The sequence below is a fragment of the Physcomitrium patens genome, chromosome 5 (assembly GCF_059467195.1).
Source record: "Physcomitrium patens ecotype Gransden chromosome 5, ASM5946719v1, whole genome shotgun sequence".
In the NCBI taxonomy this organism is placed as follows: domain Eukaryota; kingdom Viridiplantae; phylum Streptophyta; class Bryopsida; order Funariales; family Funariaceae; genus Physcomitrium; species Physcomitrium patens.
Window position 1 is genome coordinate 10728852 of NC_143414.1, and position 16913 is coordinate 10745764.

At 26.7% G+C, this 16913-nt stretch overlaps 1 long non-coding RNA gene across 1 annotated transcript; it reads left to right on the top strand.

Moving 5' to 3' along the window:
- Positions 1-14576: 14576 nt before the first annotated feature.
- LOC141045443 (uncharacterized) lies at positions 14577-16285 on the top strand. Its single transcript, XR_012217591.2, has 2 exons — positions 14577-14844; positions 15475-16285. It is a non-coding gene; the product is annotated as an uncharacterized LOC141045443 (long non-coding RNA).
- The last annotated feature ends 628 nt before the right edge of the window (positions 16286-16913 follow it).

The window sequence follows — 16913 nt, forward strand, 5'->3', positions numbered from 1 at the left end:
AAACCCAAGTTTTACTTTTGATAAGGCTTATCCTCTTGGTCATTTTAAATGTAAAAGCAAAGCAATATTGATTAAAGTGGTAATAAATTGCTTACAAACTTTCAGGCTTATTGAGTCATGTATACCAAAAAGTTCACTTGTACAGTTATAAGTGTCTCCAGTTCCAAGCTTTTTCAACACAATGGCAATTTATTTAGGTACATCCATTAATTGCCTTGTGATATTTATTATGAAGATTTTTCTTCAAATTTTTATGTCCCAAATTGCAAACATATAAAAAAGTTAAAACAAATAATTGAAAAAAATTGACAAAAGCATTTAAGAACTTCTTGCATTATCAAAGTTGAAGATTGTTTCTACAAGTGAAATTTATGTGGCTTAATATGATAAAGACTATGCTTTGATCTAAATATATTCTTCTTTCTAAGCTTCTAAATAAATACTTCTTGAAATAATTATTCATATTTTGTAAGTGAATAAATGATAGAAAATATTTCTTCAACTATCATTTATGTTTTAAAATTATCAAGATTCATATTCTTAGTGTTTTGCTTGTTTGAATCTTTTATAAAATTCTATGAATTGTTAATTGTATTGTAGTCCAAATTGATGTTGTAGCTACCTCCATAGCAACAATTATAATTTTAAAATTGGAATTGTCTATGTTGCATGACTTTTACAAAAAAAGACAATAATTAGATACAAATAAAAAATAAATATAAATATTAAAAAAAACTAAAAATTAAGATTATCAAAAATAAATAAATAAATAAATAAATAACCACCAAATAATGGTACATAAAATGACATTGATTTCTCAATCGTCAATTTATTTTTTAATATGATAGAACTTGCTTAAATTTAATAAGTCATAGATGAAAATTTGAACTATTGTTGTCAAGGACAAGAACATAATAAAAATAAATAAACAAGTGAGACTTCTCTCAAGGAAAGATGATAAAATAGAAATAACTTCATATGTATATTAAGAAAGAAATTGGAATGGCTATTGCCAAAAGCCAAGAAAACTAGAGACTCTTGAAACTAGACTGGAAGCAAGAAAGGAGTTGACAAGAGTGAAGAAGGCTTCACTCTTGTTTCTATATATACTATCTAACTAGTGGCTACGTGGCGACATTCTATAGGACCTCCAATATGTGTTGACTTTGTAGGACACATGCCTTGACTTATAAGGCAGGTTTTTCTACGTGTGGGCCACATAGTTAGCTTGGTCTTCAAGCTAACAACATGTGTGGCATATGGCTAACTTGTTGACCACGTTTCTAATCCAAAAAGTCAATTAAAGATACCTATGAAGTCAAAGCAGCATCTATGAAGCTTTTAGGAAGCTTTCATATCAAATACTATAGAATTAACTTATTTTTACCTACTTTTACTTATTTCTACATATTTATATATGTAATTATGAGTATGTCCGTGACAATTGTCTATATAGAAGGATATTTCTAAAAACATTTCATGGCATTACTCAAGCTAAGAAGAACATTTACATAACCTAATTCTATAGAAGTAGTACTATCTATTCTTTTACGTTCAACTTCCATCATATTAAGATTGTGTAATTCTTTTGATTGTAACTTTTGTTTGCTTAAGTCTATAATTTCTTTGTAATAAATACCTATAATAGATATATATTTAGTATAATTATTATCTAAGTAATATGAATAAGTAGAAGTACGTAAAAATAGATTAATTTCATAATACCTTCTAAAAAAGCTTTCTAGAAGCTTTTTAGAGGCTATTTTGACTTTATATATATTTATAGTTGATTGATAGGTTAGAAACTTAATCAATAAGCTATCCATGTACCACATGTGTTGGTAGCTTGCGAAACAAGCTAACTATGTGGCATCCATATAAAAACTTGCCTTGCAAGTTAAAATATGTGTCATACAAAGTCAACACATTTTTGGAGGTCCCATAGAATGTTGTCACATAGATCCTGGATATATAGTATATATAGAGACAAGAATGAAGCCTTCTTCATTCTTATCAATTCCTTTCTTGCTTCTAGTCTAAATTCAAGAGTCTCTAGTTTTCTTATCTTTTGGCAATAACCATTCCAATTTTTCCTTTAATATACATACTTCTCTATTTTTATTTTTTGAGAGAGTTTTACTTGTTTATTTGCTTTCATTGAGTTCTTATCCTTGACAAATTGGCAAGAATACACTTACAATATTAGAGCTTTACTTTTTTTGATTAAGATTGGATTATCCTTTTTTCTTGATAAGACATAAGTATATTAGAAGTTGCAGATTACCTTCTTCCAAACCAATATTGTTCTTAGTATTTTTTTTATTCTCAAGTCTTCTCTTTTGCTTATCTTGAGTAATATTAGATATTTTTTTTACTAAGTATTATCATGGTAGAGCTTCTTGAAATAAATAGTATAATGGCATAAATATAAGAATAATTGAGGGAGTTAATGCTTGTGATGCATCAACTTAATTTATCGCGACTTGGAGCAACTAAAATGGTAGAAAGTGAAGATACAGATATTATTGGAGCCACTTCAATATCTATACCAAATTACATTCCCTTTCCTATAGTAGAACATTCTTTTAGTATTAAAAAATCCATAATTGCCTTGTCCAAGAAGTTTGATGGCATAAGATCTAACTTTTGGAATTTATCAATCAATTACAATTTGTGATTGAACTTCAATCTCAAAGCTATTCAACTCCAAGATTACAAGTTAGATTCATTGGTACACTTTTATAAAGTTTGATAATATCATGGTTTTTATCTTTTTTTGAAGGATGAGATCTAATATTGGATAATTTGAAAGATTTTTTAGTAGATTTTTCATCCATGTATAGAGAATATGATGCAATTCATATTGCAATCAATAAAATTCATATCTTGCAACAAAACAATCAATGAGTGACATCATATGCTTCACAATTTTGATAACTACGGAGTGATGTTAAGTGAGATGATGCTGCTTTTATCAACTATTTTTTCTATAAATTACAATATGAGGTAAAGAAATTGATGTTCAACTTACCTAATCCTCAAATATTGAATCAAAAAATTGATTTTGCTATAAAATGTAACAATTGGCTTTTTGAGTTTTAATCTAAGAATCACGCAAGGGAACTTTTATGCTATAACAATTCAATGATAATACAAGTAATCTTTCATTTTAAACACTTGAAAGTAGAAGACATGCAAATTGATGCAGTATGTTTTAAACTTCAACTTGAATAAGAAAAGACTTATTGTCATAAAAAAAGATTATGTTTATATTATGGAGAAGTTAAGCACATCCATTATCTTTTAGAGATATTACTCATGAAGTACTTTCTATAGATGTAGCAATAAATGATCATAATAATTGCATAATTTTTAATATAATTAGGTCTCTTTGTAACCAATCATTTTAGGTTTATTAAGGCTAAAAAAGTATAATCTTCTTATAGATTGGATTTTTGATAAACTTGATTGTCTTTAAAAAATTATTAAGATTTTTGTAGAAAGCCATAAGTCTAGTATAATCAAACTCGTACTTGTAAGTACAAAATCTTTCTTAAATGCTACAAAAGAAGGATCACCTTTTTTTATTTATGCCACATCCATTTTTAATGATGAAAAGATTTTAAGTAGTATTCCAAATCAATATCAAGATTTTTAAGATGTTTTTGAAAAAAAGAATGTAGATATTCTCTTGGAGCATCATCCATATGATTGTTCAATTGACCTTAAATAAAGAAGTTAGCCACCATTTGGTCCAATCTATACTTTATCACAAAATTAATTGCTAAATTCAAGAAGTATATCAATAAGAATTTAGCCAAGAATTTTATATGCCATTCAAAATCTCTTGGAAGAGCTCCTATCTTATTTGTGAAGAAAATGGATCAGTGCAAATGTACATAGATTATCAAAGGCTCAACAAGATTATCATTAAGAATAGGTACCTTTTATCCTTGATATTTGGACTTCTTGATCAACTAGATTAAACTAAGATCTATAAAAAATAATCTACAAGGAGTACACAACTTGATCCGCATTAAAGAAGGAGATGAATAGAAGACTGTATTTTAAATAAGATGTGAGTACTTTGAATATAATGTCATGCCTTTTGGACTCACAAATGTACTAGTTGCTTTTCAAAATCTTATGAATGATTTTTTTTGTAAATTTTTAGATGATTTTGTTGTCTGTTACTTAGACAATATTTTAATCTATTCTCAGAATATAAAAGAACATGAAGTTCATATTTGTTGTGTGTTACAAAAATTTAGAGATGCAAGATTGTATGCCAAGTTGGAAAAGTATGTATTCCAAACTATTCAAGTTGACTTCCTAGGATATATGATTTTCAATGAAGGACTTATGATGGATTCAAAGAAGATTCAAACTATTATAGATTAGAAGATTTTAAGAATAGTAAGAAATGTGCAATATTTTTTGGGCTTTGTCAATTATTATTGGATCTTCATTAAGAATTTTTCACAAGCTGTGGCTTTTCTTATACATCTTACATGCAAAGTCAAATTTGATTTAAGCAAAGAAATTGAAGCATCTTTTGAAGCTTTGAAGTTGTCATTTATTTTTGTATTAATCTTATATCTTGTCAACTTTTTTAAGGTATTTTTTTATAAAAATAGATACATAAAATTTTTCCATGGATGTTGTTTTGTCACAAATAAAAGAAGATGACAAGTTCCACCTAATAGCTTTCTATTCCAAGAAATTCTCAATAATTAAGATTAACTATGAGATCCACAACAAAGAACTTCTTATAATTGTGGATTCTTTTCAAGAATGGCATCATTATCTGGAAGGCGCTTCTAGTCCAATTACCATATATACAGATCACAAGAACCTTAAATATTTTATGTCAACACATATTTTGAATTTTCATCAAGCTTATTGGAGCATATCTTTGTTAAGATTCGAATTTAATATCACTTATTAATTAGAAAAATAGCAAGGTTTGTCCAATGCCCTTTTTAGATGTTCTTATCTTGTACCAAAAGAAAGAGATGCGACTTTTGATCAATAAAGGATAATTTTATTGAAGCCATAATAATTTCATCTTTAAGTAGTGAAATCAACATTGACTATTGATTCAGCTTTTTTCAAGCAAATTCAATCAAGAATGTCTTCTATTCTTTTTATTTATGATATCAAGAATATTTCTTGTAAGTATCACAATACTTCCAAGTTTGAGTTCAAAAACAATCTACTTTACTTCAAAGGACGCCTATATATTCCAAAAGGAGAAGCACGTTTATGTGTTTTTCAAGCACATCACGATTTTTCAATAGCAAGACATTTTGGACACAAAAAAAATTTGGAGTTACTATCTAAAGATTTTTGGTGGTTGCAAATAAAGGATGTAAAAGACTTTGTTCAATCATGTGACATTTATTCAAGGTCAAAAATTCCTTATCATTGATCTTATAGACTTCTTCAGCTATTATCTATTTTAGAACAACCATGGTCTTTTGTTTCTATGGATTTTATTACAAATCTTAAAATCTAAGCTTTGTCTAATTCTATATTTGTGATAGTAGATCATTTTACTAAAATGGCACATTTTATACTAAATATAAAGTTTATCACAAGTGAAGAAATTGCCAAGCTTTTCCTTGATAATATCTATTGATATCATAGATTACCAAAAGATATTATATTAGATAGGAAGACTCAATTTGTATTAAGATTTTGAAGAATCTTTTTTAAGATTCTAAAGATAGATATAAAGCTTTCTTTAAACTTTCATCCTCAAATTGATAGACAAACTAAGTGCATAAATTAAGTTTTGGAGCATTACTTAAGGTATACAATCAAGTATCATCAAGATGATGCGAGAACCCTCTTGCCATTAGTAGAGTTTACTTATAATAATATGATGTAATTTTCTACACAACAAATATCTTTTTTTTACCAATTATGGTTATCATCTATGACTTGATATTTTTTACTTTTCAAAAATTGATAATCTTGTCGCAGAAGGTTTGGCAAATCATTTGTTGAAGCTACATGCAATAATGAAGGCACAATTAAAGGAAGTTCAAGAACAAAAAAAAGATCATCGCAGATGCCTATTGAAAAGAATAACTACAATTCAATGTAGATAATAAAGTATGGTTACTTTGTTGTAATATCAAGACTACTCGTCTTTGTGGTAAGTTGGACTATTGCATGCTTAGATCTTTTCCTATTTGTAGACAAATAAATCTAGTTGCTTATCAATTACATCTATCAAAGTCAATGAAGATCCATCATGTCTTCCACGTATCTCTCCTTGAACCATACAAGACTGTAAATCTACCTAGAAGAAGATAAGTCCCACCTCCTCTTATAGAAATGGATAATAATAAAAAAAATTAAATAGAAGAAATTTTAGATTCAAGGCGACACCAAAATAAGTTAAAGTATCTTGTCTACTAGTACGGATATGATATTAGTGAACGCACATAGGAGCCAACAAAAAATCTTATAAATGGAGTAAAGAAAGTCAAAGCTTTTTATCAACAATATCCATCAAAATCAAGATGAAGGATAACAAACCTTTTCCATAAAAGAAACAAAATTCAAGAAAAATTACATTCTACCTTCTAATCTTATTTATAGTTTCTTTATAATTGTGGTATTAAAGAAATGGAGAACCAACAACTAGCAAATTCAACTCTAAAGCGATCATTTGCTGACTTATTAAATGAGACATTTTAATTATCACAACTTTCAAGACAACATAATAGAGATGAAGATCTTTAAGACAACATAATAGGGATGAAGATCTTCAAGAACAATATATTTTTCTTCGAATAGGTGGCGAGATTCAATGTGTTTAGAATCATGATTTGAAAAAAGACTCTCAATGTCTAGTAATTTTATTCGATGTAGACATGACTCCTAATGGTGTTAAAAATGTTTTATTTGAAGGACGTTATTAAGGTTTCAAGAATGATCAAATCATAGGGTGGACTTTTTCCTAAAATGAGACATTATTGATGGTTGAGAAGACTTATTAACTATCTTCAAAGGGAACAAAGATCAAAGTACATGGCAAATATAATTTGCCTCATCTTAGACTTTCTCAATATATGATCATTGCTCCTTGTCGAACTTATCCCCTAGAAGGAGAGGTAATGTCACGAATATATATTTAGTATAATTATTATCTAGATAATATGAATAGATAGAACTAAGTAAAAGTAGATTAATTTCATTATACCTTTTAGAAAAGCTTCTTAGAAGCTTCTTACACACTGTTTTGACTTTATATATGTTTGTAGTTGATTGATAGGTTAGAAACTTGGTCAACAAGCTACCCATATGCCACCTGTATAGATAGCTTGTAGAATAAGCTAACTATGTGGCATCCATATAAAAAACTTATCTTGCAAGTTAAGATATATGTCATACAAAGTCAACATGTATTTGAAGATCCTAAAGAATGTTGTCACATAGATCCTAGGTAGATAGTATATATAGAGGCAAGAATGAAGTCTTCTTCATTCTTGTCTACTCCTTCCTTACTTCTAGTCTAGATTCAAGAGTCTCTAGTTTTCTTGTCTTTTGGCAATAGCTATCCCAATTTATTTTTAATATACATATTTCTCTATTTCTATTTTTTGAGTACGTTTTACTTGTTTATTTGCTTTCATTGAGTTCTTATCCTTGATAATACTGTCTTGATCATGCCTACTACTAAGGGCTTAAATAAATTCAAGCCTAGTCTTCTTAATAGAAGTTAATGCACTATCTAAACTCTTCATTGATAAGCAACATTTTTGATAAAATAATCAATGGATAATTCATCACTATTTTTAATTCATTAATATATCATTGTTAAGTATTAGAATGCTAAAAAATATTTTTATTCAATTTATATAAAAAAAATTAAAAGTATTTTGATATATATATATATATATACATATATATATAATATTCAAAACATAAATTAAAAAGTTTTAAAATATATCAATCATAGGTACCGTCATTTTATTGGCAAAGAAAAGACTTCAAACATATAATTATTATCACATTTTTTATTATTATGTAAATTTTTTAAAATAGTATTATACTTAAATATTGAATGATTTTTATAAAATTTACATGCAAATAAATTTTTTATAAAATTTATATGCAAATAAAATTTTTATAAAATTTATATGCAAATAAAATTTTTAAGCTTTTTTCTACAACAATTGAATGTTTTATATTTAACAACTATAAGCTTAAGAAATATGTGACAATAATAAACGTATTAAAATATATAAATTATATTAAACTAAATAAAGAATATTCCAATAAATTCATCTTATCTATAAAGCTTGATCTTCACAAGCTACAACTTTGCAAGCAAGCTCCAAATCTACCTCCATTTATATTTTGTAGTGTTAAAAAGAAGTAAAAATGGTTTAAATTTTTTTCTTAAATAAACAAGTGACATTTCATAGGAGGTGATAAAAAGACCTAATAACATCCTATGGCAAGTCAAAAGTGCACCAATTCATTGATAGATTGCTCCATCTACTTCTTTTATTCTTCAAAGTCAGTTAAAGATAATTATTAGCTCTATTAGTAAAACTAATAATGTGTCAAATAATTGAAAAAGGATTTTTTATTTTAGCACCAAATTTTTCCACCAATCAACTATGAAAGAAGTCTCTTAATTCCACTTTTTTGTTTGGTAACTTTGATGATTGTCTGTCTAGTTTTGATATATACAACATTCATTCTATTTTTATTTTTTTCTTTTTTCTTTTTTCTACTTAAGATAGATGATAAAATTAGAGATTTTTCACAAGGATAAAAGAAAAATTTACGATTTTGATATTTTGGTTATTGTATTTGGATTACATTGCTTTATAGATAATATAGGTCTAGTTATTCACATAAAAATATTGGTTGAATTTTTGCTAATGTTTGTTTTTTTGTCTTAATAAGGATTTAAGAGTAATTACTTATATATAATAGATTTTTACAATTTAGTTAAATAAAGATAATATGAGACTTTATTATAGAAAAAAGATAGATTTTTAAATAAGAAGAAAAAAATTAGAATTGTGCATAAGAAGGATTCAAAAGTTCTTAATTACATATTGAATTTGGATAGCTAAGATTAACTTCTAAATTTTCATATTACTTGGATAAAAATTATGTTACAAATAAATATAAAAATACATATAAAATACTCTAATTTAACTTTTAGTAGCTTTATTAAAACAATAGGTAGTATCAATTAAAATTGTAAATATTATAGATTTATTAAATTTTATTTTTATATATAATTGCTAGTTTAGATTGAAAATTTATATATTTATTTAAAGAATGTATTATATTTTATTATATAAACTTATATTTTATTATATAAATTAACTTTAAAAAATAATAATATATAAATTTGGTTAATTTTTCTATGACTATCTTATTCTTGAATAGTTCATAGAGCTTATTTTTTCTTTAAATGCAAGAAGAAAGTCTATATAAAGTTTAGCTATAATTTTTTTACTTTATTTTATAAAGAATCACTTCTAATAGTTTAGTCTAAAGTAAGTTTATAAATTAGAATCTCTTGAATGTAGTGTCATCATAATTCTTTTGATAAACAAAATGAAAACATTGGATTTGTATTAGCATATTAATTTGAATTTGTCTCCTTTTAAAATTTTAATATTTTAAAAAAAAATTATAAGTTATCAACTGAAATATTTTAATTTTTAAATTTCTTTTTTCTAAAATTATAATTTTTGATGATTTATTTTTAATATCAGTTAATTTTCTAATGATTCTACTTTATATATATATATATATATATATATATATATATATATATATCAAAAATAAAACATTTCACTACTAGCTATGATAATTTATTTTACTATATTAAGACTTATTGGATCTTAATATTTTAGTTCTTATTAGAATTTTTGATATAAAATATCCACATTCTAAGCTTTTATATTTAGTCCAAAAAATGCATCTAGTAATTTATTGATTAATCTTGGCTTCTTGATTATCATTATTATGAATTATTCCATTATAGAATATAAATTTTTCTATATTATCCATATATATAGGATCTAACTAAATTAATTCCTCAATCAATTGTTATAAAAGATCAATAAAAATGTTCAAAAGCTTTATTTTTAAATAATAAAATATTTGATACGATTATGCATTTTAATCTTACTTCTTTAAAAACGTAAAAGTTAGATTTTCATTTATACACATTGTAGCCTTGGTGTTGAGAAAGAATATATTAATTTTTTAAATAAAAATATGAAAGTATCTTATTCTTTTTATAACTTGGAAATCCAAGCGCTATGATATTTTAATATGTGTTTTAAAAAATTAAGGTTTAATTATAAAAGAGAATATTTGGATTTTTTTGATTTATAGAATATATATATATATATATAGAGAGAGAGAGAGAGAGAGAGAGAGATAAATAGATAGATAGATACATAGTTATATATATAAATAAATACATAAAATTAATTATGAATAAAAATATAATTATAAATATATTTTCTTATTTTTTATAATAAATTGAATTAAATACGTCTCTAAAATTTATATTAAATAGATCTTAAGTATCAAATGAACAAAATATTAGAACTCAATGTAAAGCTTGGTATTATAAATTTTCAACTTTAATTAATCATAAGTGACTTAATTCTACTGTTATTAATTAATTATTTTAATTTAATACAAATTTATTTACCTTGTGGCTTTATATTTCTAATCATCTTAAAACATTATTTAGAACACGAGTTTTCTATTTTATACCGTTGTATTTTATACTACATGTTAGTCTAATTAGTTTCTATTCTAAATTATTTTAAAGATGTATTTTTATTTTTTTTTTTATTTTTTTTTTGTTTTTTTTTGATCCAGTCCCAAATTTGATTTATTTTGCAATAATTTTTTTTTCTTTGTAGTAAGTTATTTGGCTTATTCTTCTATTTTATTTTTCTTTATTATCTTTTCTGAACTTGTGTGTCCGTTGGTTTTTGTTTTTGTTTTTTGTTTTTTTTTTTTAATTTAAACGAAAACTAAAAACTATATTTTAAGTAAGAATAGATAATGGTATATGGTTGACCTTATTTTCATCATGATAAATGAGGAGTAGTAGCCAAGAATATGTGTTATTATTTTAACATCCTATCTTAACTTAAAAGTTTGAAAGAATACAGACAAAGACTTTAGGCAGTAGATTTTAGCAATGTAAAACATTATTTTGTAGTTTGTAGCTGTAAAGACCAAAATTTTAATAAGAACAACCTATTTAAATAAGAAAGATAGAAGTACCAAATACCAATTTAGAGATTATAGATTTAAGAATTAATTAGGAAGTTATATTTATTAGAAAAAGAAAAAGAAAAACTAAAAAAGAAAAACGAAAAAACTAAAAAATAAACTAAAAAATATATATTATAAAGAAGAAGAGAAAATAAAATAAATCAATGAACAAAATTTAGAATTTTTTAGAAATTAAGTGACTTACAAGGAATTTATTGTAAATAAATAATAATAGTAATAATAATAATAATATTGAGAAAAAATACAAAAGATAGGCGATTTAATAGTGAAAAGGAAAAAATTTAACTGGAAATTTTTTTGGATAAATTGTTAAAGAAATTAAAGTTTTGTCAATACATCATGGTCATAATCAATATATCTAAGACAAAAATGACACGCCTTTTGAAAAAAATCAATCTACTTATTTAAATGAATATGATACAAATACATTGAAAAATAATTTATAAATTGAAGAAATACAAATATGTGAATGATAAAAAATTGGAATAAATAAAAATTAATAATAATAATAATAATAGTATTATGCCATATGAGCTATTAAATTCGCTCAATAACATAAGAAGATGTAGAAAATATCTTAGACTAGGTTCATTAAAGTACTCTATATGAATAAGATTATCAAGTTTAAATTCTATATGATAAAAGTTCCTTCTAATATGTAAGTGATACATCCAAAAAAATGAAAGTGTAAAAATATTAAATTATAGATTTAGTAAAACAAAGAAAACATATTAAATTATAGATTTAAAAAAGATTGCAAATAGAACTAATTTATATAAAAAGATTTATAAAACATAATAGTAGAAGAAAATTAAATTGGTATTTTTTATTGAATTGAAACATAAATAACTAGAAGAAAATATTTATTGACTTATACAAAGTTACATTTGTAGAAAAAAAAATAGACTAATTTTTAAGTAAAAATATAAAATGATAATTATCATTTAGATTTAAAAAAATATTTTTATATTAATAGAAAAACTTAATGATTTAAAAATGGCTGCAAAATAAATAAATAAATAAAATAATGATAGACTTAAGATTCAACCTATTGCAAATTATGTTTTAATAAATTAAGTCTACAAAATCATACTTATATGAATTATATTATCTTTTTACCAATTAAAATATAATTACTCAAAGTTTAAGATGGATAGATTCATATTTGTACTACCTCTAAGGTGAATTTAGTGCTACAATTGAAGGAAAGCTAGTATAAAGATGAAAAAAAAAAAAAAAAAAGATATAGTTAATTAGAGTAGAATTAAATTGTGTTAGTTAAAAATAAGAATTGGTTTCAAGTACAAAAATTATGTCCAATTTCATTTTTCAACCGATTTGCAACTTTATGTTAAAGGATTAGAATAAATAAGATTAAACTTCAAAGAAGTAGAATTAGACATGGAATATAATCAACTAATAAGTACTTGCAACAGTAGTTTTTAACCCAGTTATAAAAAATATTATAATTTATTATTTTTGTGGTTAAAATAACCCTAATTTATAAAATAAAAAAAATATGAATTTAAAAAAAATCTTTGATAAAAATTTCAAAAAGAAACCAAAATCAAACACATGATCAATTTAATTAATATAATAGGAAGGAAAGAATTTTATTATTGGTTCTAAAATTTTCTAATTTAGATTTATTTAATATATTTTTATATTACCTTTTATATCCAATCTGATTTTTTAAGCATTAGAAGATTTTTATTAGAAGTAATTACAATTGATTGTCATCTTCTGATTATAATATCGTAAATTATTAATAGAACCTTAACTGGTGTCTTTTTAAATAAATGATCAGACATAAATTATATGATAATAGCATGAATAATTAAATCAAAATTATCAAATGTTAAACGGTCTCTTAGTGGATAAAAGATGGACTGAAATCATTTGATTATTTTTTTAGAAATTTCTTATGTTATACAAAATATTACATTATATTATATATATAATGTCTATGCCTATTTACAAATCATTTAATAAGGCTTTAAATAATATATTAATCTGAAATATTTTTACATTCTTTTATTAAATATATATATATATATATATATATGATTTAACTTTTACTTAATGAAATCATATTAATGTGTGGTTGTAGTGCATACCTCTTATATGGCATATTCCTCTTATTAATAAAGTATGACTTATTTACTAGTTTATTTGGAGAATTATGATATTAATTTCTACTCTAATTTCCTTATATAGTCTCATATAGATATATTCTTTTTAGGAAAAGTTACAGAAGTATCACTGAAATGTCTTGAAATATCAAGAATACTCCGGTATTCTTGATCATAGCACACATACTTATGAACTTATCAAGAAATTTCTAATCATGCACTGGGATGGGGCCCAAGCCACGTTTTCGCGTCCCATTTCAACTTTTTTTAATCCATTTCTGCCCTTGTCTATTGAAGTTTTTGCAGTTTCCTCCTCCTTTCTACGGCAGGCCTCGCTGCCACCCTCCTCCCGCTATGGCACCCCCAAAAAAGAAATTAAAAAAAAAAAAAAAAAAAAAAAAAAAACCTTGCTCGAGATCATGAGATTTTTGAATTGTGGCTGGAGTTCTTGACGTTGCTCCTATAAATTAAGCCACTCTCTCGTCTTCCACACTCATCAGCACCTCCTTCTCCTCTCGACATCTTTGCATTTCATGTCATATTCTTTTCTTCACCCTTCAACCACAGCCCAAATGAATGGCTTATATGTTGTGTATTGTGCTCTTGATCGCTCAACAAGCTCTCAGAGGTATTCGCTAGATCCAGCAGGTACTAGAAGGTTTGATTAGTCTTTAGCCCATGCACTCAAGTCTGACAAACGATTTGCATGTCAGTATTGCAATGAGCCTCTACTAGAGTTTCCTCTAACTTTGCCCAGCTCAGACATAGTTTACCATCTTTTGAGTCCTAACAGGTATGTTCACACTCAAACCTTTCACAGAAGATCATGGTCAGTCGATGGTGCATCCTTTTGAGGGAGTTCCACCTGTCAATTTACTTGGGCATCAATAGATTGGCCACCCACTTGCTGTAACAGTCTTCAAAGTTGACCCCTTTTCACTCGTGAAAATTCCTACAAAGAATATTACTTTCAACTAAAGTACAATTTAAACAACCCTCCTCAAGTCCCCTTTGAAGGCGAGCCACAAAAGCTCGGGGTCGCAATCCAGTCGTGCCGCCACTCAGAGTCGCGACGCTTCGCGACTCAAGTCACCGTCTCTTGGGGGTCATCACCAAACAACCTGGACGCTAAGGAGATGAGTCCCATGCTCCAACTTAATATAATTCGCAACCAGTATGAGGAAGAGATGGGCCGTGGGGACCTCCATATGAAGCACCCAGGACTCATTTCTTCGAGTCCAACACTCCCACAACCCTCACTGTGCCCCAGGTGGTGTGAACCCCGAGGTGGGGAGGTAGCCCTCCCATCCTCTCCATTGCTACCTCGCCGCGGCACACCCATGGGCTTGGAGTGTGCTTGGGCTTGCAATGTATCCTCTTTTTCCTGGGGACTGATCAAGTGAGAAAGTCAACTTTTTCAACCCTCACACTTGATTGCATACACGTTAGACTCCTTGGTCCATGTTTCAAGACGAGTCGAATGAAGAATTCAATATGCTGGCATCTCGAGCATGCAGTTCGGATAAGTCCCATGACCCGACAGTTGTACACTTTGTTCCTCGGCCACCTCGGCGGCATAGGCAAGAAACTACTTCTTGCTGTTGTCCCGCCAAAGTAGCCGCAGTCCTCTGCCAAAGTTGTTGCGGAGCCTTAGTCTCGTCGAAGCTGTCCCGGTCCTTGCAACTATGGTCTTTGTTGCCCCAGTCCTCTGTCGCGATCCTCACTGTCCCTGTTTAGGAAGAAACATACTCATAAATGGATTTTTTTTTTGATTTTTTGTTTTGTTTTGTTTTGTTGTAATATTAAACTGACTTTTGGCTTCTGATGCACTTTGGTGTATATTTTGAATGTTAATATAGTATTGTGTAGTACATTTCCATGTCTTATGCATTGAACAACATGTCAATTTAGAAGGTCATGAAGCACATTTTGACTATTTAAATTGTTTTAAACTTTTACCTTTCTCTTTTAGTTCTAATTAATACCCACTAATAATCATGACTTTGTGAACATTGGTTGTATTATGAAGATCAAATACTTTTTGGATAAAGAATTCTTGAAGAAGTGTGTTTGAGCAAGAAACAAGACAAAGTACTATCTTGCAAGAACCACATGTCTTGTGAACCTTTTGAAGTAAAACTATATTTCAAAATGACAAATTTTCTTACTAAAGGTATTATTTTTAGTAAAACTAAAGGAAGCTATATTATAAGATGCTATTAGCAACCATTATGAAACATGCATTATCGAATTTGATCAAATGAGATATACTTTGAAGTATCACAATAACACTTATAAATGGAGATTGCATACATTACAATCTCAATGAGCAAATACAAATAAGTTTGTCATTTGAACCTTTATCTATGAACATACATGCATTGGCGTTGAATATTTGGACAGTTGACATGCAAGCGCTAGTTAGATAGCAAGCAATGTGAGAAATAAAATGGATGATACACCACAATATAGAACTATAGATAATGTTCAAATAGAGAATATTCAAAAAAGATATTTGTCATAATGAGGGCATTTTAGCATCCTACTTCATGGCATGGCATAGAAGAAAGAAAGCTATTTCTAAGTTAATTGGCTCCTATGAAGACAACTATACCAACTTGAAATCATATTATCACCAAATCAAAACAATGAATCTTATGAATTTTACAAAATTGGAAGTCGATGAAGAAAATTATTTTTTAAAAATCTTTGTCACCTATAATGCAAGTTTACATTGTTTGCAATATTGTGAACTAGTCATTAGCATAAATGATACTCATTTGAAAAGAAAACATTGTGGAATATTTTTTATTGCTACAATAATTGATATAGAGGAATAACTATTTGTTATTGCATTTAACAATGTGAATGCTAAAAATGACGACAATTAGTTGTGGTTCTTGTAGAAGCTAAAGACATCAATTCTTGCATTGTGTCTATTGAACTCTAAACCTCCAAAGTTCACATTTTTGTTCAACTAGCAAAAAGGTCTAATTGATGCTATCAACCATGCATTTTTAACATACAAACACACATTTTGCATGTGCCATTTACTAGAGAATTTCTAACACTAATTCAAGAATCCTATGCTTATACAAAATCTTTGAACAATAGCATGTGCACTAATTGTTCTAGATTTCAATCTTGAACTCTCCAAAATCTAAGTTGTATCTGAAGAAGCTGCAAAGTACTTAATGAATAATAGACCACAATATTGGACATTGTTTTAGTTTGAAAGAAATCGATATAGCTACATGACTTCATATATTGCAAAATCTTTAAACTTTTAGATCTTAAAAGTTCGTGAAATGCCATTGATTCCAATATTGAAAACAATTTGACAGCAATTCATGGCATGGTACAATGAGAGATGTATTATCACCAATGTAATTATTGTACCATTGTTAGCTAGTATAAAGTAAGAAATCAAATAATCATAGATATTTGTACATGCCTACTGCATCATTC